Raw genomic sequence first — 26,313 nt, 5'->3', positions numbered from 1 at the left:
TTGCTCATTCTGGTAATTGGTGATAGTATTGATGAGTGAAGCACATAGTACGCAAACTGAAAATGGGACTGGGTGGTCTAACGGCAAACCAATCCGAAACATGTCACGTGAATGTAGGGGCTCCGATCTCGTCGCCGAAACATTGACCCTCCTTATCGCCCTGCTGAAGGGCCTGTTTGCCACCTGATGCTGTCCTGCGGGTGTCTGTCTGTCCCAGTTTCCTGGGCCATGCGGCGTTGTTTACAAGGGTCGACTGTCCGGCCGGCGTGCTCTTAACAGTGGGCTTCGCCGACTGGTGGTGCAACTTGCCACCCTTCTGCACACCACTCACGAGCTCCTCGCAAGCGCCAGACGGCAATCAGTCACCAGGTCATGCCGGGTGGATCGTCGTTGCCGGACACTTCCGACTCCGTCAGTCGCGTGACGCCAGAACCGCTGACTTCCCGCGGCACACCTGGCGGCCGGTTTGCACCTCTAGCGGCGCCGCGCCGCCCGGACGCCGCTGGCCGTCCCACGGCCGCGCGGCGCCAGTTGTACGGCGGCGGTGGCCGGTGCAGGCGCGCGGTCGGCATCCGCGGAGCTGACTGCGGACCCGGGTGACTGTGGGCGGCCGGGTCGCTTCTGTCGGTCGCGCGTGCGTGCCGCTGCTCGGCGACGGACCCGGAGCGGCGGTGCGGCGGTGTCGGACAGCGCCGCGACGCCACGCGTCTGTCGCCGGCCGGTCGTCACCAGGGGACGAACGGATCGCGCGCTCGGCGGCCGCCTCCGCCGAGTCCCGTCCGCTGCCGGCGGTGGCCAGTCGGCGCCGCGGAGTGCCTCTCTGCCGGCGTCCGACTGGAGACGAGCCCGGCGCGGACGGGCAAGGCCCCCCGCGCCCGCCGGTGACTCAGCGCGGCGGCCGCACCTGGGCCGGCAACGGCCGCTGGGATGCCCGCGGCCGCGCCCGGACGTCAGCCGTGAGCCAGCCAGAGAGCGGCGCATGCAGACGGCCCGACCGGGCGGCGGCGCGTGCCACCATGCGAGACCAGCTGCGGCCGAGCTCGTCGCGCGCTCGGCTGGCCGACGGGCCGGGCAGCACGCGCTCGCTGCCGCGCAAGTTCCGGCGCGGCTCGCCGTCGCCGGCCACGCGGCGCGTGCGAGCCTCCGCGCGCACCATCGCCTACTCGCAAGGTACGTATAGGCGGCGACGCGTGGCAGCCGTCGATCGCGCTGCGAGGCGGCCAGCTGCCAGCTGCCGGGTGACAGGCCTTTGTAGGGCTAATCCACAGGTGTGCTGCTTGGCGCGCCGCGGCCCGGTTTCTGCTCGTCCCTCGTGTGGCTTGGTGCAGGTTGGCAGGGCCGAGGTACTGAGAACATGACCCCGGTGCTGGGGGAGTGCACTGGGGCCGCTGCCTGGTCACGTAGTCGGGACGACCTCCCATGGCTGTGCGGAGTCAAGGAGTGCCCGCAGCGCCAGCCTTGCAGCAGCCAACGTGCAGAAACGATTGGTTATGCATCATTGAATTCTGCACGGATCGATTTTCCTCATAGACACGGCGCCGAGGGCGGACACCTGGCGAGTCGCAGGCGCCCCCCCCCCCCCCTGTCTCCGTTTCGACACCGGTGCCCGTCCCCCCGGCCGCCCCCGCCGCCGGCCTCTCGCAACAGGCCTGGCAATGATCCGCGCGGCGCCGGGGGTCTCGACCGGCCGGATCGTGACGTCGTGACGTCGGAGCGCCTCCGTGACGGTGACGCGGCGCTGAGTCACGGCGCGGCGCGCCCGGGCGTGACGCCCGCCGCCGCCGCCGGCCCGGCCGTGACGCCCATTGATCCCGGCAATCGGCGACGACCTGTCACGGTCTCGTCACACACGCCAGCGGGCGGCTGAGGCTCGCGGGCGGAGGGGCGGAGGCGGCGCTCCACCGGCGGCACCTGTGGCTGCCGTCGATCGCACGGGACGCGGCCGGCCTGGCGGGGACGCGCCACCGGCGGGGCGTGGTGGCTGCACCGTGAGATAGGTGGAGGACGGACGCCGGGGGAGTTCTGAGTTCTGAGCCTCCGGTCGGCCGGGCCGGCTGACGTGGCGTCGGGTGACTCAGCTGTGTCGTCACGGTCTGCGTGCTCTGCGGTATCTGTTGAGCATGCCGCATGATGCTCGCAAGAGGCGATAAGGCGACACGATAATGCATCTTTTAATGGTCGACCGATAGCGAGCCGCACGTCACAAGTCGCTGTCCCGTCCTGTTTTATAAGTCTCTAATCGAAACCTGAATCTCAGATCCAAAACCTTGTGGCGTCCTTGGTCTAAGCCTGTGCACTCACCCAACCCGCCGTCGTCTGACTCAGACCCTCACCTGGCCACTTCGCTGAGGGGGGGAGGGGGTGTTGGGGCTTGCCTCGGCGCCGGCGTCCGGCCGGGGTCGCGGAGGGCTGTGCGGCGCCCCGCCCGTCGAGGAAGGCCGGCCGCCGAGCGAACCGGAGGCGCCGGCGACCGGCCGTTTGAATCGCGCCCGAGGCCGCGCCGTATTCGGAGCCGGTCGGACGGGTGCGCGTCCGCCGGCCTCGGAGGCCCCGCCGGGGGACGCGGCCGCGCCAGGTCAGGAGGCGGCGCCAACCGGCGCCCGCCCGCGGCCAGAGCACCGGCCGGCTTCGTGTTTTGGCCCGTCGTCACGTGACCTGTGACGTCACTGGCGGCCGACACAGGTTCACTAATGGTACCTGCATGGCGGCAACAGCGTTGGCGGGCGCCGGCTGCACGTGCAGAGTGAGCCTGGCGACCGGGGGTTCAGCGGGTGGAGGGGACCCGAAACTGAGCGGGCGCCAGGTCTGCGGGGCCAGCTGGACCGTCTGACGCTAATATATCTAATAGCTTTTTGGCATTTATCCGCGAATGTGTGGGGGTATTTGCAGTAGACGCGCCCTGAAAGTGCTATGAGCGTGCTGACGAGGAAAGTCACACAGCTGACATCTGACCATGCACACAGGACCTGCAAGATGTCTCCTCGGAATTTCGTCGTCCTTGTGTGCTGCGAAGACCTGTCTGACGACACGTCCACAGGTGACTGGTGGTCGTTTGAGGCCGCTGAGCCGTGTGTGGCGTGACGGCGGGCGGCGGTGACACCCCCAGGGCGTGCTGGTCGGCGGCCGGGGCCTGGCGTGAAGCGCCTCCCCTCCGCCCCGGCCGCGCCGACGCTGTTCCGCTCGGACTGGCGCCTGAAGGTGGGACGGTCCGTCGAGGTGGCACGTGTTTCCGCCGGCCGTCCCCTCGCTGGCCCAGGTGGCGTCCGGGGCCGTGCCTCCCCTCGTCGGCGGACCCGCTCATCGCCGTGATCGGCCGCTGGGGGCGCGTGCTGACCTTGACTGGGCTGGTTACTGCCGCTATGGCAGCTCGGCCCCGGACACGGGCCGGGCGGCCGGAGTCTGCGGCCGCCAGCCGCGGGACGTGCTCGTCGGGCAACGGTGGACATGGCTCCGTGTTCCCACCGGTGCGGTCCGCGGCCGGCCGTGTCTGCCGGCCGTGTCTGTGCGCTGGCGGCTCGGCTGCGGCCGCTGGCGGGCCCTGCTCGGCCCGGTGCGGCCGCTCCACGCCCACACCGGGCCGTTATCGGGCGGCGATAACGCAGGCGTCGTGCACTCAGGCCACGCTGCCGGACAGCACGTGCTCGCACTTGACTGCGATTGAGACGCACGGGACCCCAAGCTGTCGAGTCAGCTGTCCGAAAGGCTTCGTCAGCTTACAGAATGACGACATGCTAGGCCGGCATCGTTTACGTCGACCTTGCGTGAACCGGATGGAAAGGCTTGAAATGTATGTGCCTTGGAGCTGGAAGCGCAGTGCTGAACATAGTGGGATGTGATGGCCAGCTCGAGCAGTTCGCTACTGCGCGCTGCATCGCCAATCTACCGAACAGTGGCATTGCTGATGTGGCAGGTCAGCTGCTGGTGCGTAAGGAGGCACGGGAGACACTCGTCCCGTTCTCAGCAGGCGTGTTCACGGCCGGCGTATTCGGGCTGACAAGCGCCCGCGTGTGGAATGCTGTGACACTGATGCGCGGAGCCGTCTGCAGTGGTGGCCCAAGCCCTGCACTTTCTGTTTCGTTCCTAGTGTCATTAAAATTCAAATCGACAGTTGTTTAACCTGGCCTTGTCGATTCTGGCCCGTGAGCCACACCTGATGACAGATAATCTGGACTCCAGATCTGATGTGGCCTTCGTCGGGAGATTGTTCTCCTGGATACAAGTCACGGGCGTCGCTGTCTGGCCCAAACTACCTGTCATTGTGGACCAATAGCCTTGGGACGCGACTCGAATTCTATTCCCACTTGAACGTGCGAGCTGGGCCGAGTGAAGTGACGGGTGCGGTCGGCGCCGCCGGCGTCCTCCTGGGTCCGTTCCTCAGCCGTCAGCAGCGGCCGGCCGCGGTGACGACGCGGTCCGGCCGACCAGGTCAGCCGAGGTCAGGTCAGGCCGATCGACGAGTCATCCACCTCCGCGTGGGGTCAGTCTGGGCTAGCTGCTGGCGCGCTCCTGCTGGCTGAGTTCAGGCATTCGTATGTTTGAGGTGAGCTCCTCTCGGTCCTCTGACGTCGGTGGTACTAGCCTCAGTAGCGCCTCGGTCGAGCTCGCCGTCGTCAGGCCGAGGTCCGGCCGTGTCAGGTCTGGTCAGCTCGGTCCAGACCAGGTCTGGTCGCCCGCCGATCATGCGGCGCGCCGCGACGGACTGGCCTGGCGCGCCGCGATGGACTGGCCTGGCGCGCCGCGGCGGACTGGCCTGGCACGCCTTGGTGGACTGGCCTGGCGCGCCGCGACAGACTGGCCTGGCGCGCCTTGGTGGACTGGCCTGGCGCGCCGCGACAGACTGGCCTGGCGCGCCTTGGTGGACTGGCCTGGCGCGCCGCGACAGACTGGCCTGGCGCGCCGCGGCGGACTGGCCTGGCGCGCCGTGGTGGACTGGCTTGGCGCGCCGCGACAGACCGCCCTGGCGCGCCGCGGCGGACTGGCCTGGCGCGCCGTGTTGGACGGGCTTGGCGCGCTGCGACAGACCGCCCTGGCGCGCCGCGACGGACTGGCCTGGCGCGCCGGGGCGCCAGGCTGGAGCGGACCCTGACGGCCGCCGCTGACCACTCCGTGCCGTGTCGAAACAACCGGCCGCTCGGTAACACTCTGAATGTGGGCCGCCGGCTGAAAAAAGTTGGGCAGGGGGGGGGGGCGATATCGTGCGGCCTGGCCGGCGCCGCCTGATAACTAATGCAGCGCGGTGCTATCGGCTGGAATACGCTTTTAGCTCCCGATTAACATGAAATCAATTAGGTCAAAGAGGCGAGACACGCTACGGGATTAGAGGAGACGCTCGGCCGACGGCGGATATGAGCTCAAGGTGGTCGTCTGCGCGCGATCGTTAGCGGGTGTGTATGATCGGCTGTACGAGGCAAACACCAATCGTGTGATTCAAAGCGGGTTGATCTTTAATTTTTTCTCTTGAACACCGTGCGGGTCGCGAGAGTTGATTTTAGGGCAAACCCGACCCGTTGGTTTGGTTTTTAACGTTGTGAGGTAGCTACCATCAGGCACAACGCGATCCTGTCCTCTCCAGTGTGCGTGCTCCGCTCCAGCCCTCGGCGTGCATGCAGGGCGTTATCCCAGCGACGCTGCGCTGCTGCTGAGCGGTGTGGTTTGCACGGCGCGGTCCTGCCGGCAGCGCCACACTCCCGGCGCCGCGGCGCGCCCCGCCCCGCCCCAGCTCGACACCGCTGGCGGGACACAATGCCGGCGCACTGTCCACGTGCCGCGCTGACGGGCGGCCTCGCGCCGCCGCCCGCCATTGACGGCCGCCCCGCCGTGACGTCACAGCACGCGCGGCGGCCGGTAGTGGTAGCGCGCGGCATGTGCGGCCGCACGGCTGGTGATGCGCCCCTCGACAAATGCGCCCCTCGGCGACCTCCCCAGCGGCCACCGAGCTGGCCGCTCGGCGGCGGTCGCGCTGCCTTCTCGCGCCGCGGCGTGTCGGTTGGTCGTAACGAGGGCACGCGCCGTGGGCGGGACGCCATCCGGGCAACGCATCGCGCCAGGTGGGGGGGAGACCGGCTCATCACCTGCCCCCCCCCCCCCCCGCACACCGCCCCTCGCCGCCGCAACGGGCGCGCTCCCTTCCGCGGCGGAGCGTCAAGGTCGCCGGGGTCGGCGCCGGCGCCGGCCGCCGGGTTGTCGCCCCCTGCCGGGCGCCGCCGCCGGTCACGGTCACGGAGACGCGCGCGCCCCGCTGACGTCACGGGCACCGCCGGCAGACGGATGCCAGCCCCGTCACGGTCGGCGCGCGTATCTCCTCGGCTCCCTATCACCTCGTCACTTTACCCACATGGCTAGAATCCCACACCTCCGCTGAAGTCGTGTCGTTAGGCTTTGACTCATGCTGAAGTTTGAAGTCGATCTGCATGTGTAATTGGAACCAAACGAGCGCAGATGGCTGTCGCGATAAAGGCGGCAGAACTGAAGATTGCAGAATGTTTTCCGGCTGATGTGATTTATATCCATTTGGGTCGTGTCTCGGGTACGCGTCGTGGTCGCGAGCATGAAGACGGGCCGTGGTAAATTCCGGTTCGTTCGCCTCATGGGTGTGAGGTGATGGTACCTGGTGTCAGTACCATTACTTCACACCCATCATCTAACACCCAAACTGCGAGGGGAGGACCGCCGCGTTGGTGACGTGACGCACGGTCGAACGTTTGGCGTCGCTATCTGTTATGCCAAATTTCCGCGGTTTGTTTTGTTTGTTTTCTGTTAACGGTATCGAAAATGCAGGGGCGGTAAGAAACGGCTTACACAAGCTCCCGCGTGCTCCAGTGCCCATTTACTGATCAGGACATATGCTAGTTGGGTGGGAACTGGTCTACCGACCGAGGGTGCAGCCACCAAGCACGGCCCCTTGTCATCGGGACAGTGCCGGTCGCCACTGGAGCGCGGGCTACCCGGCAGACGCGACTGGCCGCCGCGGCATCAGTTTGGTCAGTCTAGCTGCGGACGTTCGCACTGAGGCAGGGTGGTTTCCTCGTTTGCGCACCGTCGGAGCAGCTGTTGCGCCTGGTCCGGCGCGTGCTGTCGATGAAAGCCGATAGAGAAGGTGTGGTAAGTCCGGTTGGCGGCTCTGTCCCTGACGCCGTGGTCGCCAGGTCAGCACAAATCGGCTGCCGAGCGTACTCGCTGGGACAGCAGCCGCCAGTAGCGCGGCGTCGCGTGGCCGGCACCCGAGCGCGGCCGATGACGGGCGCTCTCGGCCGAGCTGGGCCGTGACCGAGGCGGCGCGGCGCTCTGGTCACGCGCCGGCCGCGGGCCGTTGGCACCTGTGGCCGCTCGTGACCTTGCGGCCGCACGGCCCGCGCCACAGTCGCCGGCGACATCGCGGCCGCGCGCGGTGCAGGGCCGCCGACGGGTGCTATCGTCCGCCGCTGCTGACGCGCTGCGGCACGGCATACCGGCCGGGGAATGAAGCGACGCTTTCTCTCCATCGAGCGCTGGCTGGGAATCTCAGCCGTGCGTCTCCTCGTCAAGCGCTTGGAAAATCTCAGTCGTGCATCATACCTGGCGACTGCACTTCAACGGAAAGGATGCTGATTACAGCATGTCGTCACGCCCGGCGTGGCCGCTGACTTGGCGCGGTCTCCCGTTGGCTCGGCCGGCACGCCGCCGAGAATGACTGTGTGCATGACTGGGTGTGAGTCCCCGGCTCCGCACGTCGAGTTCCGCGTCATTACAGGCCGCTAATGGCCGCTGCCACGCCACTGGAATGGGGTACGCCGGACGGTGATCGCCGCCGGGGGAGGTCAGGCGCGGACCGGCGGCTCGGGGATGGCGGGCGTCCGGCAGCGGTGGGCACACGACCGAGCCTGAGCCTGCACGCCGGCCGGCTGGCGGCGGCGGCGCGATCGTCGGCCGCGCGCGCGTCGCTGTGTGGGCGCCGCGACCTACGGCGCTGTGGGGTCCGGGGCCCGGCCTGCGGCCGTCACGGGTCCCGGCCGCCTGAGAAGCGGCGGCAGCCCGCTGCCAGCCGCGGACTCAGCTGGCGCCGGCTGCTCCGGCGGCCGGGCACACGGCGCCTGTTGATCGTGATCGATCCCCGCCACGGTGGGGTTCTCGCGTTTTCAATTATGGCTGGCGCTCCGCCACGGAAGCTGCACACGGCGGTCATCCGGCGCGCGGCTGGGAGCCCTGGGCAGGCGGCTCTGACTGGAGGGTGATTACGCGCCTCTCCGAGCCCGGTCCGGCGCTGCGGCCCGTGTCCGAGCCTCAGCCCATCTCTGCGGCTGAACTTGAGCCGTGATTTACTGGTGAACAGAGTTCCCAAGTTTTCAGACGCGCGTTCGCCCAAGCGCAGATACCCTGACGCGAAGCTCCGCTCAAATCTGATTCCCTAAGTCCTCGCCCAGATCCCTGTCCGGTATGTCCAAATCCGATGGGCCTGAGCCCGGGCCTGGATCCCAGGCCAAGCCGGGCGGCGGGGCAGTGACTGACGGCGTCGGCTGCGTGCACTGGCGGCGGCACCGCGCGCCTATGACGCCGACATGACGGTCCGGCGAGCGGCCCACAAGTGCGCGCCGCCGCCGCCGCCGCCGCAGCAGCAGCAGCAGCAGCAGCTGCGCCGGCGGCGGCGGCCGGGCTGCCGCGTGACACCGGCCACGGCGGCACGCCCGGCTGCCACGGCCGGGCCGCGTGGCAGGCGCCTCTGACCCGGATGGCGGCGGTGTCGTGACCGAAGTAGGCGTCCCGGGTGGGGCGACAGACTGCTGCGTCGGGCCGCGTGACTCCGAGGCTCGAGGTTGTCAGCCGTCGGTGGCAGGCGGCTGTGATCCGCACCGGCTAACCGTAGACGGCAGGCGTGGTTCAGTTTGGAACTAGGAAATTTGTCTGAGGAGTTTCCCCGAACGTCGTTTCCTCCCCGGATTTCGACGGTGTGTATTATGTTTCGTAAAGCTTGTGCCGATTAGGACATAACGAGGAGCCCCGTTCCACTCCAGCCCCATCTGCCATGTTCTTGTCGCACGGTGGCTAATCTTTGCAACACCTATGCCGTTGCCGCACGTATAGTGTTCCCCTGTCATGTGTTAAGCGTTCGTTGTCAGCACTTTACCCGTGGTAGCGTTGTTCTCAGTGTTGTCACAGCCCTACCGAACACACCCTCCGCGCTGCCGATCCATCCCCTGAACCACGTGCTAACAAGATCCGCATTTCATTTGCCCTCTTCCCTCCACCTCAACCCACCGCTGTCGCTATCGCGCGCCGTTTTGGCGCGAGCCAGCGAACCGGCGCCATTGTGCGCGCGCGGCCGTGCGGCGCGCGCGCGCGCGGCTTCCGGCCGGAGCGGCCGTCATCTGCGGCGTGTCGGCGTCGCCGTCACCGCGGCGTCACCGCGCGTCGCGCCTGTCGCGCCTGACCGGCTGTCGTCCGCTGTGTCCACAGAGGAGTTTGTGGCGCACAGCTCCAACGTCAACTGTCTGGCGCTGGGCCACAAGTCGGGCCGCGTGCTCGTCACCGGCGGCGATGACAAGAAGGTCAACCTATGGGCCGTCGGCAAGCCCAACTGCATCATGGTGAGTGGCCGGCCTCGGCCGGGCGGGCTCTTTTGGTTACTCCGGGCGTGCTGTCTATCGCCCCGAGGCCTTGTCATTGGCTTTCGAGAGGGGCGGGGGCGGCGTGTGTATGACTCCGGGACTGGCTGCTGCGACCGAGAGCTCCGTCACGTTCGTCACGCAGACCCATAACACGGACTCAGTGGGACACCGCTTCCTGCGACCCCGGGCGGCCGGGCAGAGCAAGCCTGCCTCCCGGCGCTCACGTTTCATGAAGGACATGCGCGGCAGGGCTGCAGCTGGGTGCTGACCTCCGGGCGCGGGTATCCATCGTCGGGCGGCGCCCCTTGCCCGTCCATCAGGCGGCTCTGTGGGCCAAGGTCGGCCCCCCGGGTCGCCGGTGCGCCGGTGCGCTGCGCTGCGTCAGTGTCCTCTGCCCGCGCCCGGGAAAGAGACACATCCCGCCGCCGGTTGGCGTGAAGGTCATCGGAGACTGTGACCCGAGATCGGCGGTCGGGCGGGTCACCTCCGCAGACGGGCTGCGCGTCCCTGGCGGAGGGGTGTTGTGTACCACCATGTGGACGCGGCTGGATCGGCGCACGCTCATGCCGTCCTCCTCTGACGTCACTGCTGCCATGGCGGTGACCGTGGCCGTGCCGACTCGGCGACTGGGGTCCGAGGATGGACGCGGCGCACGGCGAGGGCTGTCGGACTCGGGTGGAGGCCGCGCCGCACCAGGTCACGGGGCTGCTCGCACCAGACGGGCCCAAGGAGCGGCGGCCGCTGGCAGCGCTGGGAGCTGCGCCTCGCTGTGGGTTACTCGTGGCTCGTCTGATACAGATAGTCGCCGGCTGCCGGCGGCCGCGCGGCGCCGTGGGAAAACAACAGCTGGCGGCCGGCGAGCCGGCGTCTGACGTCACTTCCGCCGCGCCGTTCATCTCCACGATAACTGGACCGGCGCGAGCGGCGGCGGCGGCCGGTGCCCGTCCGTTCGTTCGGTTTCTCCGGGGCGCCGCGCGGACTGTGAGTGACGACCGGCCGTTGGCAGGGGCTTTCTCCCGACGGTCGACACGCGTGCTGCCGGCCAGGTATGGCGCGGCGGAGCCACTCCGGCCCGCGGAGCCACGCCAGGCGCAGCTGGGCCGCGCCGCCAGTGGCCCAAACTGTAGATGCAGGGTTGCCTGGGAGACTGGTGTCAGTACATCTGGCCTCGTTCTAGATACGTTATTACTGGCGTAGAACTGTGGTGACTTGGCTCGTGCCGCGACCAGTCCCAGAAACCAACGTATTTAACAAGCAAGCTTTTTCTGGTATTTGGAAAGCCCGACGTTCCTGGTCCAGACACCGTTTGCGTGACGTCAGTATTCATTAAAGAATCGCGTGCCAGCATCGCGGTGCGGCAGTTTCACGCGTCTCCGGTCGAGAGCGGCGTCCTGGGTTTCTGTGCAGCTCGCGGCGTGAGATCACCCGCACGACAGCGGTCATCGGTGGATCGCCGTGGCGTCGGCAGGAGAGAGGCGGCGGCGAAGCCGTCCGATGGGCCGGCGGCACGCCACCGCGGCCAGTTATCTTGGAGCGCGCTGTACCGACGGCGATCGCCGCCTGCCGGTGCAGGGCTGCAGCGGGCGCGGAGAAAGCAGGCGTGACTCCACGCTCGTTTGTGAACGGTGGCGTCGTCTGTCGTGGTGTCCATGTGATAAGATTTGATATCACATGATGTGGGTGTCTATGAAAGCGTACCGGTATCCGGCCCTAAAACCCTGACCAGGCTGATAGCGCATGAGATCGGCGGTCAGTGACACGTTACAGCCCCCTCCTGCCCGTATCCTGGTCGGGTTCGGCCGTCGTATCGTCCCGAGGGGCGGAGTCCCCTGGCCAAGTGGTTCGGTGAGAGTGGTTAAGCTGGCTCGGTTTCGCCGGGGGCGACCGCCGTCGAGTGTGATGTGGAGGCCCGGCCGCCCGCCTGCGGACCGGAACGGCGGCCCAGCCGGCCGGCCACGCCGCCAAATGGGGCTGCCAGAGGGCAGCGTCGCAGCCAGCGGAGGATGTGGTCCAGTCTAGCTTCTGGGGTTATGGTGTTATCCTTTATGTATCGGTCGTGGCCATCCAGGGATACAATGTATGGGATACAAATAGCATGCTATGATGCGTTCTAGTAGTACGAAGTTGTAATGCTATAATTGTATGCTGGTCATAGCAGTACGTTAGAATAATGCTTGATAAACACGGGCTCGGCTTTCCCGTTTTTGTCGTTCCTTTTGCCATTACTCTCCACTCTTCGCATGAAAGTGTTGTGTAATTTATCTCGCATGTACCTGGGGATATGCTTTTAGACCTCATGCCAACAATAGCGGTTTGATTGGAATTATCGCGTGTCGTGGACGCCACCGTTAGTGTTGATTTTGAACTGATAACCGGCGTCAGAATGGTTTGTACCGAGGCTACCGAGGCCGGTGGCCCGATAGCCTGGATCACGTTACGTCCGCCTTGGCATCCAATGTAGCTGCGTCCTCAGAGCGCCCTCGCCACCTTTGGAACGGGCCGCCGCTGGGGGCAGACCGCTGGCCGCTCAGCCCTCCCAGCTCCAGGGAGGGGCCGGATGGGGGCAGACCGCCGGCCACTCAGCCCTCCCAGGTCCGGGGGAGGGGCCGGATGAGGGCAGACCACTGGCCACTCAGCCCTCCCAGCTTCGGGGAGGTGCCGGATGGGGGCAGACCACTGGCCGCTCAGCCCTCCCAGCTCCGGGGAGGGGCCGAATGGGGGCAGACCGCCGCCCGCTCGTCCACCGGTGGTTACCGCCGGTCCCGGGGCGGCGCCGGCAGGGCTCGCTGGCCGCCGACAGGACCATCAGCGCCGGCCGAGGTCAGGCGAGGTCAGGCGGACCGACCGACAGCTGGCTAATCACCCCGCCCCCGCGCTCCCGCCCACGGTAATCGAACCGCGCCGCCGAGCGCAGCCCGATCCATTGGCACTGCTCACGCCCGCCGAGCGAGCTCACGGCGAGCGTGGGCACGCATTGGAGGCCGTGTCATCCAGATCACCCGTAATTGTGAGAGGCAGCCAGCGTTTTGGACGGCTTAAGTAAAAATTAGTGCGCTGACTGGTCTGACCAGACAATTACGGGGAACAGGAACACTTTTCCTCAATTTTCCCTTTATTTTCTGACCACGTCCGGGGATGGTCGGCCGCGCCATTATAGGCACCGGGCCTGTTGCCCTTCTGGCCGAAGGATGACTAGAACAGTGAACGCTGCGCCGGAAAGCCCCGCGTCCGGGGGGCGTGTCGCTGCCGTTGCCAGGAGTCGGCTCCCGGAATAGTCGGATCGGTCGCCAAAGGGCCGCCCTTGGCCTGTATTGTGGGCGTGCGGCTGACCCGCGCCGCCGTCACCGCTGCCCCAGATCGGCACGTGGCACGTCGCGACGGGGCCGGCTGTTTGGTCGGCGGCGACGGCCACGTATTGATCTGTGACGGCCGGGCCGCCACGGACACATTCCGCGCCAGCTGCGGACCTTAGCGACGCACGACTTCAGCTCGCCGTGTAGGTGGCTACACTGTCCGGCAATCAGCCTTGACGATTGTTTCAGTCGCCATGAATGGCATGTTTACAATGGCGTTTCTGTGTCCCGGCCGTCGAGTTATTCTTTGACGAACCTTGGCGAGTCCGCGCGCCGTTCAGCCAAGGCCCAGTCGTGTCGGCCGCGTCCGTCGGACCCCGCCGTAACCCGGCGCGCTCTTTTTTGCCGGCTCTTGCGGCGTGAGAGAGTGATTGGAGCGCACCGGCCGGGTTGGCCCCGTGCCGGGGGTCTTGCGGCGGCGGGCTCTTTGTGCGCACCACCGGCCGGGGCGCTGGGTCACGCCGCGGTCAGACCGCGGCGTCCTGCCTGCTCGGCGGTGGGAGCCGCCGCCGCCTGGCCGCGCTCGCGGCGTCCGTGGCGCCGCTTCGGGGCGGCTGGCCACGCTGGGTAGCGACAGCAGGCTGCTGGGAACACCCGGTGTCGCCCAGGGTCGTTCGTGTGAACCACACATGTGGCATGACATTGGCGCTCTGGCGATGCTGCCGCGTGCTATGTGCGTCGCTCGCTTGACGTTGAATTTGCTTGACAACAGACGCAGGATTGTCTCCGAGGTGAACTGGTTAATGGGCAGCTCTTCATGGCACTCATGCACCTCAGGAGCATGCGTAACATTCCTCGGTCTCAACTCCATATCGCTGAGGATTTGGGGCTCAGAAATCGTAATCCGTTGAACGCCTCCTTCAATCCCAAAGCTGAACTGAGTGTGTGGAGTCAAGGGCTCAGGGCTCGGGGCTCAGGGCTCAGGGCTCAGGGCTCAGGGCTCAGGGCTCAGAGTCAAGGGCTCCGGTCACGCCCGGCCTTGACGCCACATACCTGCGTCACCGTGACGAGGTGCCCCCGACGCGGCCGGCCCGTCGGTGCCGGACGGCGGTGGCGTGCCGTCGGCGGGCCGCACGCGTCGATCGATTCCGGCACGAGGCCGGCTCGCCCAGGTCGGCCCTCATTGATTGGCAGCGGCCCGGCTCCGGTCCGGCACCGGCACCGGCACGCACGCGGCGGCCGGCTGCGGTGTGGGCGCCCACACCGGGGCGGGCTCGCACGACGGATCGGTCGGTCATGCGGACCGCGCCGGTGGCGCTGGCGTCTGCCGCTGCGGCGCTGCGCCGGGTTTGTTTATGTGCGCGGCTGCAGTCGCCGCAGACAAGCGGCCGGCCCGTGAGGCGCGGCCGCCGGAGCGCCGCTGCGGCGCGGCGCTCCGGCGTCGGCCGTCGCCAGCCACGACACGCGTCCGTCCCGCCTGTCGCGCTGCCCGGAGACGGCCGCGACGACAGCAGTGAAGTCTGAGAGCGCGGCGTTCGCCTGGCGCCGTGGCGAGAACGCCGATTCGGCGTCGCGCGCCTTCGACGCCGGCCCGTTTACGGCCGTTTAAGGCCCGTCACGCACTTCCGAGCAGGCGCTTGCTCTGCGGAGCGGCGGGCGTCGCGCGGCGTGAGCGCGGGCTCGCGAGTGGCCTGCGCTGGAGGGGCGGCAGGTCACCGGAGGTCGCCAGCGCCCGGGAGGCCGGCTGGGAGCGCGACGCCGCCGGCCGGTGACAGGTGGTTGCATGGCACGCGGCCGGCCGCGGTGTCGCTGACCCGACCGGGACCGTGCTGCGGGCGGCCGGCTTCCCGGCCTGTTTGAAGCCCCGCAGCGTGGCGCGACGCCGCTTCCCACTGCACGCGGCGCCGGCGCCGGCAGATGTGGGCCGCGCCGTGAACGAGCCGCTGCGGAGGCGCCGACAGCCGGCCTGTCCGCCGCTGCCCACGCCGTCTTTCTCGTCGCGCTGGCCCATTGTGCGGCGCCTGTCTGAACACGGCAGGCGGCGGGCGGCGCCCGGTTCCGGTAACCTGTTTACGGGCCGGGCGGCGGGTGAGGCGCTCTCCCACGGCCGGCAGACTGTGCGTGCCGTGCCGCCGGGCTGAGCCGCACGGCCTGCTGCGTGTCGGCGTGCCCTGCCGCGCCCTCTGACCCGGCCGGCGTGACCCCGGCGGAGGCGGCCGCGCAGCTCGGGCATGACGCCGGGTTAGCCGGCCGTCGCGCCGGCTGCGCCTGCCAGGCCGCGTCCCGGCGGCGTCCGAGCGTCTGGCGGTGCGGTGGCGGCAGGGTTGGGGTTTAACGGGGCAGCGGACAGGTCCGGTGGTAGAACTGGTCAAACTAGAGCAGCTGAAGGGGTGAACTGGTTAGACAAGGGCGTAATGTGCTTCCGTGATGTAGCCGCGGCTATTAACGAGGCCCAGTTGAGTGCCGCTGGCGATGTTGCGTAAAATCGGGGAGAGGTTTTGGATGTTGCAAGTGTTAGTCGTTCAGAAAACAAGCAGGCTTGCTGCAAAAAGCATTGGTGTAGCGGTAAGGTGGCTGGCTTCACTGCGTCGAGCAACAGAAGCCGTGACATTTCGAATTTCAGAGGTCGTTGGGTCTGGCTGGGAGGCACCTGCCACTTGCAGCCGGTTGGTGCAATGGTGTTAGGTGACAAGAACTATTCAACGGTATTCGGCTCCCTAGCTGGATGCGTCCGCCCTTACCTTGGGCCCCCAGTGACGGGCTCAAGGTCTCAGGAAGTCAACGTTAGTTCAGCTTGAGCGTTGGCTGCGATCTCCTGCAGCAGTTGAGCAAACAATACAGCCGATTACAGGCGACAAAAAAACACGATATGTGGGAGGTCGCAGCCTGTCAAACAGCCTCGTAGAGCCCTGCTTTTCGATCGGCCCCAGTTGGTTGTGTCGTTGACGTATGCGGTATTCGCCCTCTGCATGTATCCGGTTGCTGTGTACGGGCGGAGAAGCGGGGCTGCAAAGATTGCAGCTCTCGGCTGTCGACGTGTCTCGGCGCCGGCGGAGTTGCGTCATCGGCCTGTTTTCCTCGCGCCCGGCCGGCCGACGTGGCGGCGTTGCCAGCGCGGCCCGGCCCGGTAGGCATCGCCGGCCGCAGAGGCATGGCGGACGGGCCGCAATGGCGGGGCTGGCGGTCGAGATCTGAAGCCCTGGAGCCGAGCCGCGTGTTGTCGCTCTGAGCTCAGCATGCGCCGTCGTGTGGCTAATGGTGGTTCCCCATAAGCTCCTTTGAGCTCGCCTTCGTGCGGAGTGAGTTTTTGCATCCGTCAAATTCGACAGGCAAGTGCTCATTTAGACTCCATCCATGCCACTGTGCGATATGGACGTCCGTACGCTGACGTCCGAGTGATAAAAACAGAGGGTGATGGCGAGGAAAAACAGTGTTCTGTCCACTCGTGCTCACAGATCCATGCATACAGGCATGGCCAGTTGGCGCTGATCGGCGAACTCCGCGCCACCTCGCCGCCGCGGCGGCATCGGCGCCGCTCGTGCGGCCGACGCCAGTGGCCGACACCGCTAATGCGCAGCTGACGTGACCGGACCAGGCGGGCCGCCTCCGCCGCTGCCGCCGCTGCCGGCCGGCGCCGCTCGACATGCACGGCCGGGGCGCGCGACGCCTCCCGGCGCCTGGAGCGTGCCGCGGCGCCGGCCGGGTCCGACACTCGAGCCGCGGGCGCGGGGGCTGGCGCCACTTCTCGGAGACGGGCCGCTCGCGCCCGGTGACCCGGGGTCACCGGCCGGCCGATTCGCGAGCGTGCCGCGGCGGTGAGCGGGCCGGCCGACACCCGACACCGGAGCCACGGCGCGCAGGGCTGGCGCCGCTCCTCGGAGACGGGCGGCGGCGCCGATACCAGGCCACCCCATCAAGACGGCGATTTGTTTCTGTTCCAGCCGATGGCTGATGGAGATCTAGCGCTTCCGTGTTGGGCCTGGCTGCCGCGGATTCGTGATGCGGTGTTTTACTGCGGGGACAAAAACAGCAGCAAAAATGGCGTCTTGGTGGGTGAAAATCCTGTATAAGGACCCGTGAAACCCAGATCTCTGATATGACGCGTCATATGATCGTTATCTTCGGGCGCGTGAAGGCGCCGGTTGCGTCCGATCTTTGTTTCCTTTGTTCTGTGACCGGCCCGCTGAGTGGACGTGGGCCGCCGCGGCTGACGTTACCCTTTCGTCGTCGCGTCCGAGGCTCGACCGTCCGGCGCCTCGCCCTCTGGTGAGTGCGCGTGGGCCGCGGCGGCTGACGCTCCCTGCCATTGTGGCGTCCGAGACCGGAGCGTCCGGTTCGCCGGGCTGGCCGCAGTGGCCGGGCGGTCGTGTGGGCGGCGGTCAGGGAGTGAGGCGCCACCTCTCAGGGAGGCCGGCCCGGCATGACGCAGCGGCCGTCACCGACAGTGGCCAGGCTGCGGAGGGGCCTCAGGAGAGGCGTCCTCCTAGAGGTCGGGCGACGGCGGCTGGCCGAGGTCGGCACTGTCGGCTCCCGGAATGCGCCGCTTTGGGCCGTCTCGACTGGGGCCAGCGATACTTTTCACAGCCAGCTGCCAAACAGCGTCTGTACGCTGGCCGAAGTGCCGTTGCCCTGTTGTTGCGCTGTCGACGGCGCCCGCTGTCCGGCGCGGTTGGCGCCTCTGTGCTGACGCGCTGCGGAGACCCGGCCGTGTAATTGGCACGAGGACGTGCCGCGCGGCCGTGCCCGTTTCTTCACGCCGCCGCGCCGTGACTTGCACGCTGCAGCGGAGCTGGCAGTGTGGGTGGCACGGCGCGGTCGTGCCGCTCAGGTGTGAGGCCCCGGCGCCAGTCGAAACCTCCATCGCGACCGGCGAGGCCCGACCGGGCGGAGCACCCGCCAGCCGCCGCATGGCGCCGCGACCTGCGTCGTCCGTCAGCCGCCCGGCCGGCTGGAATCCGGCGACGTGGGCCGCGAGCGTCGGCGTCATCTCGCGCTCCGCCCGGCCCGGACCGGATCGGCCGTGGGCAGCGGACGGGCGGCGCCGCGGCCGAGCCGGGGCCGGACGGAAGCGGGCCGCGCCGCCGGCGGACACCGGGCCGCCTCCCGCTCCCGCTCCCACGGCCGCCGTCGCAGCGGTGCGTCGGATGGCCCGCGGCCTGGCCGCCGCACGTAACGCTGATTTACGCGCGGACGGGGCCGGCCGGCGGCGGCAAGCCGTGTCACACGGCGCCAACAAAGAGCTGCGGCGTCGCGCCGACGCGCCGGCGGCGGTGGCGTGGCGGTCTGCGTGACCCGCTCGCCGTCCGAATACCGGGCCAACACCCGACAAACAGGCGGCTCGGCCGAGCGGCGCACGAGAGCGGCACGCGCGGGGCCGGCGCCGGACGCGCTGTTGTGACGCGCGCCGGTGCGCGGCCGGTTCACGCGGCTTCGCCCCTCCTGGGCTGTGCCGCACCCGACACCGCCGCGGCCGGCGGTGTCGGGTGCCGGCCGGCGCCCGTCGGCGGCGTGCGAAGGTCGGCCGACCTCAGCGATCGGCTGATAGCGGCCCCGCCGACGCACACGTGAGCCGCGAGCTCTGTCGAGGTCGGGGCGGCCGCCCTCCTGGCGTCAGGTACGCCCGAGAGCGCCTCCGTATGATGCCGGCCGGGTTCGCCCTTGCTCTGGAAATCTCGATAACACGAGCTGCGGCTTGTTCTGGGCCGTTCACGAGGTCCTATGGGGCAGATGGTTTCGCCATGTTAGTCTCGTCTCATGCTTCCGAGCTGTTTATTTATGTGGCTGCACCGTCGGTAGCGAGTTGTGTGTCGTCACCAAACGTGGTCGGAATGTATTGAGATTGTAAATATAGCCACACTGCAAGATTTACGTGCGATTCGCGAGTTGGCCTTCGTTTTTCGGCAGCCCGGTGATTGTTGTCTTCGCGGTCGCATGCGCGGTGCCGATGTCATTACAGAGGAAGATGCAAGTGTTCAAACATTCGTGTCGGCTCTGTTGGAATTCGAACGACTTGCCCATTTGGATCAGTTGTAAACGGTAGCCGGCGATGAGGAAGTACTTGATCCGCAGGTAACTGGATTCTTGTCCACTGGCGGTGATTAGAATCGATCTCTCCCCGATGGTGAAGGGGCAGACGTATGAGACGGACATGCGTAACTACCCCTCGTCAGAGAAACGTAGCTATTACCAATGCAGGTGTGTAAATGCTAATTGGAAGGCCATTCGCTTGCGGCAGGGATATGTGACACGATATGTGCGGAATGTTGGTTTGTAAGTCGGTAGGCGAAGGCCATTGCCTTAAATGCTCGTGCCTAGCAGGTAATCCAAATGGCGGGGGTATGAATGTCCTTGGTTGCGACGTTCACACGTTCCTTCCATGTCAACACGCCGAACCGAACAAGGACTCCAGCACAATCCGCCAGGGATGACCTTTCCACTTGAAGGCTGCATAGGCCGCGTTCTTTCGAACCAACTTTACGAGTTAATTGATGAATTGTCTTCTGATAGACAATGGTCCCTGACGCATGACGCAGCCGCAAATGGAAGCCAAACTCGCGTTATTGTATTAAGCCTTATATAGTGGTTGTTACCGTTGTGTTTGGACTCTTCTTGTAGCGGCGTCGCCGGAAGACAACGCTGATGGCCGACGTAACGAGACGATCCGTGCCGGAAGGGATACTAGGCCGCTGTCGTGCGCCGGCGGGCCCGTAATTGCTGCCGTCTGACCCCAGTTCCGGTGATTAGCTCTGTTGCTGCTCGCCTGACGCGGGGCGTCGAGCAAGTGAAGCGGCTGCGTGATGACGCTCTGCCGCCGCACGTCGTTTTAACCCGCCGAGCGGCGGCCAAAGTCAGCCAAGCGCGTCCCGTGCGAGGGGCGCGCCGGGGGTGTTCCGCAAGGCGGCGTCTTCGCCCTCTTTTGTTTCTCACACGGTGGCCGCGCCGCGGATGCGGGCGTTTACCGCGGTGCCCTGGCCGCCCACGTTCCCACGCGCTGGGAACAGGCGTGGGTAGCAGAACACGAGCGCCCATTACGCTGTTCTTTGTGCGTTTCTCACGTGAAATCAGCCGGACGACCCCGCTGCTGGCGGCGCCGGCCGCGTGACGTCGGACATGTCGAAAGCCTTCGACTGTGCGTGCGCCGGTCACGTTCGGCGGGCAGGCCTGACTGCGGGTCGGCAGGTGGCGCCGCCGCCTGACCACGACCGCACGACCCGGCGCGGGTTACCGCTCACCGTCCGCTGCTCACCGCTCACCGTCCGCTGCTCACCGTCCACCGTCCGCTGCTCACGCTGCTGCGGGCGGTGCGTGCCGACAGGCAGGCCGCGTCCAATTACCGGGCGACGCGCGCGCGTGGGGAACGCCGCCGAGCGGCGGGGGCGTGATGGATGTGTGGCTCTCCGTCTGTATGCAGACGGCGGCGTGGCCCGCCCTGACCTCTCACCGGCTGACGGCGCCCCTCGGGATGCCGGCGCCGCGCCAGGCCGGGACGGCCGCTCCTCTCGGCGGCGGGCGTGCGGCCCGGGTCGCGCTCGGCCGCCAGAGCGTGCGCGGCGGACGCGCTGGGCGCCGTCGGTACCGCCGCATACCAGCCAATGTCGCCCGGCGGCATGATATGCCCGCCGGCGCTGACTCGTGCAGCCGCTCTTGGGCCGGGGCGCCGCCGGCGCCGCCGCCGCCGGATCGGCTTCCAGACGGCGGTCATCCCACCGCGGCCAGATCTCGTTATGAGGGCGCCGCACGTTTTCAGGCGTCGGCGTGCGGGCATTTCACTGATCGTATGGGATCGTGTAGGCACGCCCGTGGAGACAGTCATCGCGGCTTCCGGGGAAAGCTTCTGTGTAATGTAGATTTCTGTCGTGTACATGACGTGCATGCGACAGGCGTGGCCCACATGCATTGTTCTGCATCATGACGCGCTTTGTCGCGCCGTCGTGTTCGTAGTGGCCCATCCACGGCAGGGATACACACACATGGGAACTGCCGTGGGCGGCCGTGCCGGCTGGCGGTCACGTGCGGAGGGCCAGTCTGGTGCAGCTCACGCCCCAGGCCTCGCGCTCGACAGGCCGGTGGTGGTGGCGATCTGAGCGCCCCGGACCCGTGCCGCTCCCCGCACAGCGGGCTATCGTCGGCGCCGACTCTTCTCATGAACGTGCGTCGGGTGACGCGACCTTAGATGCATCGATCGATCTGCCAGCGCCACTGGGGTGGTCGGAGGGCAGCAGACTCGTGATGGAGCAGCCCTACGGATGGAGCAGCCAGTGGTTTGCCCAGCAAATCCCGCCTGCGCCTGCAGTCTAGCGCAGATATTAGTTATGTTGGCGAGCTGTTTCATAGCTGCCGCCCATTGGGAATGGTTGGTCCGACAAGGCCTGAATCTGGCAGAGATCTGACCTGACACGGCCAGTGTGTGTTCTGACACGGCCGTTATCTGTTCTGACACGGCCGGTGTCTGTTCTGACTCGGCCGCAGTCTGGCCTGGCACGGCCATTGTGCGGCCTGACACCAGCCGCAGTCTGTTTTGACACGGCCGCAGTCTGGTCTGACAAGGACGGGGCCGGGCCTGACCCGGTGGCCGGCCGGCTGGTCACGGCTGACCCTGCTGTGGTGGCATTGGGCCCTCTCTTGCGGCCGCACGGACGCCGGCCGTTCCGCAGCGGCGGCGGCGGTGGCGCAGCGGCTCGACCGTTGCTAGCGATCTGCGTCAATTTGCAGCGCGCCGCGAATCTGGGTAACAACACCCGGGGTGCAGTTTGGGTGTTATGGGACGGCCGTCAAAATTTGGCCGGCCGACGCGGTCAGCCGGACAGGCTGGCCTTGGAGCGCCATACATAATTCAGCGACTTCGATCGAAATGGCAGGTTTAGCTTGGGGTGCACCCTCGCCAATGCATACGATAGTGGCCTTTGTTTCCGCCTCTACCGTCGTTTTTAACCGTCTGGCTGTCTTTTCTTTGTCTTAGGTGTCTCCTTTGCCCATGTTAGTACACCTAAAGCATCACCAACAGACACAATATCTGCCAATCTGGCTATGCTTGTCTATCTGCGTCTGTGTATCTGGGCGGGGGGAGGGGGTAAAGAAGTCTCCCGCGTCACTCGGCGTGAGGGGTGTGGACGGTGAATGGCTTTACATGTTGAATACTTCATTACACTCCAATGACAGTTGTTAACGTTTGGTTACCGGCATGCTGAAACTGCGGAATTGTACGCTGGTGCGTCACCGGGCTACCCCGGCGAGCAGGCAATCCATCACTGTCCGCCAGATAAAAGCCTCTACGTTTTTGACCCGACGGAGAAGCTAGTCAGCGCTGGGGGCAAAGTGCGTCATTGCTTTGTGATGAAGTGATGGGCGAAAGATGTAATGAGATTTGGGTTTGGATGAAGGCCAGATGAAATCTTGTTGCTCCAGAGTAAGCATGCCGCTTTTCACCATTCTTAGATATTGCTTGCATATCCAAACGGGGGGGGGGGGGGGGGGGCACCTCGCAGGAGTGTGGCTTGGCTATCTCACCATATCAGTATGCGACCAGGGACAGTTCTCGTGTCAATTCTCCATGATAATCCCGGCTCATTTGTACCAATTGTGGCACTGACTTACAATTCTGCCTCTACTTGAATAATGACCACGCAGCACGACCTCTTCGGAGTTGCCTGAGACTCTCAAAGCTTCTGGTGGCTCAGCAAGCTAAAGCGTGCTCATTGGTTTAAGTTACCGTTCGTTCAGCCGCCACCATGAGCTACGGTTTGCTAGGTGGTCACTTTGAATTTCTACCTGTTGTCTGTGGCACACACACAGCAGACTGTCCTCCAGGCAAAGCGCCCCTATTGACTGGCGCAGTCGCCTCCTCAGTCATCATCAGCCGTTCCGGGAACGACATCAGCCCAGCGAGTGGGGCGGAGTGAGCTCGAGGCGTCTGTCTTGGGCTGCCTCCGTCTGGTCCGTCGCTGCCCTCTCGCCGTGCTCCGGTGGCAGCGTCCAGGCTCGACGCCGACAGACAGCGCCGGCCGCCGCTGCCCGGCCCGCCCCGTTGTGAAAATCGCCGTGGCCGCGTCGCGTCACGGCCCAATTTTCGTGTCGCTTTTTGCGCGGCCGCTCGTGATGGATGACGGCGCGGGCGTGCTGCGCGCGGCTCGGGTCAGCGGCGGGTCAGCCGGGGGTCAGGCGACCCCTGCTTCCGGTCGGCCGGCGCCGGGTCAGCGGCGGGGTGGCCGGCCGCCGTGGGAGCCGCGCCGCGCTGAGCCTCGCCTGCCATTAGTGCGAGTCAACAGAGGCGGCCGGCGGCGGCGCGCACCGCTAATAACGCTGGCGGCGGCGGCCGGGACGGCTTCATCGGCCGCGGCGGCGGCGGCGGCGGTCCTGCGAGGCTGGCGGCGGCGGCGGTGTGCTGACGACACCGGCCGCCACCTCGGGCGCCGCGTAATGGCCGGCCTACTTGAGCCGGCGGACCGGTCAGGCGGCTCTCCGGCCGCATTGTCGATCTGTTTGTTCGAGTCACGTCGGCTGTGCCGTGTACATAGTTGCGCTCGATTCGGGACGCGTCCGAGGGCCGCCGTCTCGGCCCGTGCTGACCCGGTCTTGGTGCCCGGGGTCGGTGCGTCCCAGAGCTGGGTGGGCCGGGCTGGGCTGGTCATGGCTGGCGAACGGTGGCAAGCGACGCTCCTCTGGTGTCTAAGCTGGTGGCCATTGCCGGAGCTGTTCCTCTCATCGAACGCCATGGAGGGCACTCCGTGCCTTGTGACGGGCATGAAATTGCGCGCATTTTTGCCCCTGGCTGTAAAGATAGCTCGCCGATAAGCGATCAGCAAGCAAGAAACGGGCGCAGTGGCCGCCGCCTGCGGCCGGCCGGCCGACCCGATCGGTGCGGTTTGCTCCACAATACCGGCGTGCGCTGTGCTCCTTCCGCGATAATGTATTCCCATGCGGCTGTCGTGGGGATAACCGAGCACGTGTGTCCGGCGCGCGTCGCTGCCCGGGACGAACTCGATCCCGGCCACGGTGGCCGCCCCCAGAGTCGGCCAGTGGCTCGGGATGGCGGATGGAAGGCACTTCCCTGGCAGACTCCGTGGGTATGCGGGGGAGGGGGGGGGGGGGCGGGGGGTGACCGACAGGCGGCGGAAGCTGAAGGCTGTCGGCTGAAGGCGGCCGAGCATAGGGCACGCCGAGCAAGTGAACCGGGAGACACGCCGTCGGTGCCAGCGCCAGCGCCGCCGGTAGTGGCGGCAGGCTCCTGTTGATCGCGGCGGCGAGGCTCCTGTCGGTCGGGCGGCGAGGCCCCTGTCGATCGTGGCGGCGAGGCTCCGTCGATCGGGCGGCGAGACTCCTGTCGATCGTGGCGGCGAGGCTCCCGTCGATTGGGCGGCGAGACTCCTGTCGGTCGGGCGGCGAGGCTCCTGTCGATCGTGGCGGCGAGGCTCCCGTCGATCGGGCGGCGAGGCCCCTGTCGATCGTGGCGGCGAGACTCCCGTCGATCGTGGCGGCGAGACTCCTGTCGATCGTGGCGGCGAGGCCCTGTCGATCGTGGCGGCGAGGATCGGGCGGGGAGGCCCCTGTCGATCGTGGCGGTGAGGCTCCTGTCGATCGGGCGGCGAGGCTCCTTCGATCGGCGGCGGGACTCCTGTCGATCGTGGCGGCGAGGCTCCTGTCGATCGTGGCGGCGAGGCCCCTGTCGATCGTGGCGGCGAGGCCCCTGTCGATCGTGGCGGCGAGACTCCTGTCGATCGTGGCGGCGAGACTCCTGTCGATCGTGGCGGCGAGGCCCTGTCGATCGTGGCGGCGAGACTCCTGTGGATCGTGGCGGCGAGACTCCTGTCGATCGTGGCGGCGAGGCCCCTGTCGATCGTGGCGGCGAGGCCCCTGTCGATCGTGGCGGCGAGACTCCTGTCGATCGTGGCGGCGAGACTCCCGTCGATCGGGCGGCGAGACTCCCGTCGATCGTGGCGGCGAGGCCCCTGTCGATCGTGGCGGCGAGGCCCCTGTCGATCGTGGCGGCGAGACTCCTGTCGATCGGGCGGCGAGACTCCCGTCGATCGTGGCGGCGAGGCCCCTGTCGATCGTGGCGGTGAGGCTCCCGTCGATCGTGGCGGCGAGACTCCTGTCGATCGTGGCGGCGAGACTCCGTCGATCGTGGCGGCGAGGCCCCTGTCGATCGTGGCGGCGAGGCTCCTGTCGATCGGGCGGCGAGGCCCCTGTCGATCGTGGCGGCGAGACTCCTGTCGATCGTGGCGGCGAGTGTCGTCGATCGGGCGGCGAGGCCCCTGTCGATCGTGGCGGCGAGACTCCTGTCGATCGTGGCGGTGAGGCTCCTGTCGATCGGGCGGCGAGGCTCCTGTCGATCGGGCGGGGAGGCTCCTGAGGTTTCAGGAAACATGCGTGCGGGGGAAGTATGTGGCGTTTCGGCCGAGACCCGTAGCTCGGCCGGCGACTACCTTGTCCGTCACTGGGCGCGCCGTGTGTGGCTCCTTCGGGGCGGGGTCACGGCCGGCCGGGCGCCGTGAGCCGATCGTTGCGTGGCTGACCGGGGCGCCCCCGGTAGTGCAGGTCGTGCCCAGGGACTGGCCGAGGCGTACCTGCCGGTCCGGCCCGAGACTCGCCGCCGGCTGAGCGATGGGCCTGTCAGGGGGTTCCCGTGGGAAGGGAGAGCGGTCGGTGTCTCCAGTGTGCCCCGGTGCACGGTCTGAGGCCGATGAAACCAGTAGTGGGACGGACCCGTCAGCTCTGTTGCGCTTTCCAAGCTCAGATGGCGGCCAGCGTCGTATGGTTGGTGATCTTATGTGAGCGATGCTGGTGGCTATTTCAAGAGCTCGAACATACTGGAGAAGACTTTCTAGCCGATTCAACGCGGTGATCAAAGGAAAGACCGCGGCTTTATTTTGATCGTACAGCACTGGGAGAAGCCGAATCATCCAATGTGACAATTTTCACCAAACAGTGATATTGCCCACCGTTGGCCCATCATTACACTGTAATTGTCAGTGCCAATGTGACCACACTGGTGTAATCGCCGCCGAGCCAGGTGAAATATGACGGCGGCAGCCGGCCGGCCGGCCACGGCGGCGGCGTGCACCGTTGTCGGCCGGCGGCGGCCCGCCCCCGCTCCGGCAGCTGCCGGGCGCCGGCGCCGCCGCCGCCGCCGCCGCCGCCGCCGCCGTCGTCCCGTAACGGTGCGCCTGCCACGGCCGGCGGCCGCCGTGACCGCCGGTCAGCCGCCGCCGCTCCACGTGTCCTGCCGGCCGGCCGGGCGGGCCGTGCTGCGCCGAGTCCGACCGACGCCGGGGCTGGACCTGGTCGAAGGCAGGCCTGGCAGTCGCAGACCCGGCCACAGACGTCCCGCCTGGGACCGGGTCAGTGTAGGCAGCGGGCCGGCGGTCCTGGCGTCTGAGCACGTCTCCGCCATGGGTGCAAGTCCAGGTCAGCGCATGTAGGGCAGGCCTCATGCATGCAGT

The 26,313-nt window shown here is 67.0% G+C and overlaps 1 pseudogene; it reads left to right on the top strand.

The window, feature by feature from the left end:
* LOC119109233 (katanin p80 WD40 repeat-containing subunit B1-like) overlaps nucleotides 1–26,313 on the top strand; it is a 56,081-nt pseudogene that overhangs the window by 13,771 nt on the left and 15,997 nt on the right.

Source organism: Pollicipes pollicipes, unplaced genomic scaffold (genome assembly GCF_011947565.3).
Source record: "Pollicipes pollicipes isolate AB1234 unplaced genomic scaffold, Ppol_2.1 Scaffold_7231;HRSCAF=8579_pilon_pilon_pilon, whole genome shotgun sequence".
In the NCBI taxonomy this organism is placed as follows: domain Eukaryota; kingdom Metazoa; phylum Arthropoda; class Thecostraca; order Pollicipedomorpha; family Pollicipedidae; genus Pollicipes; species Pollicipes pollicipes.
The sequence above is the reverse complement of the archived record's forward strand: the minus strand, read 5'-3'. Positions and strand labels throughout refer to the sequence as shown.